This window comes from Engraulis encrasicolus, chromosome 11 (assembly GCF_034702125.1).
Source record: "Engraulis encrasicolus isolate BLACKSEA-1 chromosome 11, IST_EnEncr_1.0, whole genome shotgun sequence".
Classification (NCBI taxonomy): domain Eukaryota; kingdom Metazoa; phylum Chordata; class Actinopteri; order Clupeiformes; family Engraulidae; genus Engraulis; species Engraulis encrasicolus.
The window spans coordinates 20,538,205-20,540,704 of NC_085867.1; positions in this window are offsets into that span (position 1 = coordinate 20,538,205).

The window sequence follows — 2,500 nt, forward strand, 5'->3', positions numbered from 1 at the left end:
AAAAAGGAAATTAAACAGATGCGCGTGTTTTCAGGATCATTGCTTTTGTCCTCTTCCTGCGTCGTGTGTTAAATTGCTGACTTGCAAAAACCAAAGCGATTTTAGGCTATGCAAAACGATTTTTGTGGCTTTTTGAGGAGAGAGGAAAAAATCCACTAATAGTGAGAAAAATACAGTGCGTGAAACTAATTATTTGCTTTATCAACGTTACAGGCATTGCTGCATTTCGTGTTCACGTTTATTTAAACAAAACAGCTCCACAACACTGCAGATTAAAAACCTTGTAGGCTACAGTATATGCATTTTATTTAGGTGTTTTTCTTTATGAACAAATAGAATATAATTCATTCCATATAGGATTTTGGTAGAGTAAATACCTCCAAATAAGGCATGTAAGCCATATAAAAAAGAATGTTTTAAATCCCATCTCTATGATGGGCCCCAAATGGCATGAAATTAAATGGAATTAATAAAAGGACAAACAGGGCTGAAATCGACTTTATCATGCTTTATTTAATTAAAATAGTTCTGTAAAAATGCCATATATACACTTTAATAATATTATTGACAATACAAGTAAAAACAAACTTGAATCACATGGAGTCTCGCAAAAAAACAATACCATGACAGAAAATTGGGAAACACATTGTTACAGAGAGGAAGAACATAAAAAGGCTGTGAAAACATCACACATATCTTAAACCAACCCACCCCCCTAAACATGGACTGCCTTAAAATTCTCATTTTTTTTCTCAAGATAAAACTGCTTTTTCTTCAGTAATAATAACCGATCACCATGTACATTATATACACATTGCCCCCAATCTGTAAACATGTGTAGGCTACATGTCCCGGATGAGCACTAGCATGGAAGCCAGTACATTCGTATGTACAGTATGTACGGGAGTGTACATATTAACTCATTCATTGTGTTAGTGTGCTGTCTGGAGGAGCGTAGACTACAGTATGGGGTAGGTATCAAAGGTCTCCAGCTTATAGCACTCTCTCCCCACTCCACTGGGAAGCCTTCAGTAGCATTTAGATTCACATAACACTTGATGGGATGTTCATTTCCTTGTGCGTGCCCATACAGAAAACCCAACTTGTGTTCCTCTGATGGAGCATATGGACACTTAGCGTGGCAGAGAGAGGAGGAGAGAGGCAAAGGGAGACACTGGCTGCTGCTGGACACAGTGAATCAGTGGGAATCAAAGCTACTCCAAATAGCTCCAACATGAAATAATCAACAAACGTTGGAGAGACTAAAAAAGTCAAAGGAATGTCTGAGAAGAAAAGTGGGGCAGTGGGGCAGGAACGAGGAGATTTAAAAAAAGAAGAAAAAAAAAAAAAACCTACTAGTCCATTTCACACAGGGTTACACGTCTTAGTCTAGCCATTAGATCATGCCAGCCAACAAATGTATTAATTATATAATAATAATAATAATAATAACAATAATAATAATAATAGCACTAATTATTATAATAACTAATTATACAGTAGTAACAGACATGATCATGAGGAATGAGGCTTTTAGAGGAAAAAAGAAAGTCTTTGGTTGTGTGTGAATGACAGGTGTAGAGGGAGGGACAAAGGAGAGAACTAATGCGCATTACACTAGGCTCCACACACACACACACACACACACACACACACACACACACACACACACACACACACACACACACACACACACACACACACACACACACACACACACACACACACACACTGTATGGGGAAGGTAAACGGGTGTAAACTTGTGCGCATTTGTAATTTGGCATGCGGGTGGCAGAGACAGAGACACAGAGACAAGGATAGATCGATAGAGAGAGAGAGAGACAGAGAGAGAGAGAGAGAGAGAGAGAGAGAGAGAGATTCAAATGGAAATAGAGAGAGAGAGAGAGAGAGAGAGAGAGAGAGAGAGAGAGAGAGAGAGAGAGTGTGAGAGAGAGATAGAAAGCGAGAGAGAGAGGGCACAGAGAGAGGGCACAGAGAGAGGAGTATAGAGGAAAATGGCCAATGCGACGGCTACTGTGCTGGTGCCCCATACGTACAATAGTCCAAAAATTCATCTGGGGGTGTTCTGCACTCGAGTGTCCAAAACAGGTTTATCGTCGGGGCGCTGCACAGCACCACATCATGACACCACATCCACAAAAAATGCCGCACCCAGTGTGCCACACCTCACAGAAGAACACTGTTGGAGCGGTACACGGCTTTCACCACACTGTCCCGTCCGATTCTGAAATGGCTGCTGAACACCACACACCACACTGTTGGGAGTGCTGAGAGGAAGAGAAGTAGCCTCAATACCAGCACCAGCCTCAGCACCACACTGCTTTGAGAAGGCTGTGGGAGTGGGATGGGATGAGACTGCACCACACCACACCACACCACACCACACCACACCACACCACACAGGGCCGTTACTACCCTATCAAGGCAAAGTGTGGTAACTACAGCAACATTGAAAATGAGAAAAATGCCTTCAAAGAGG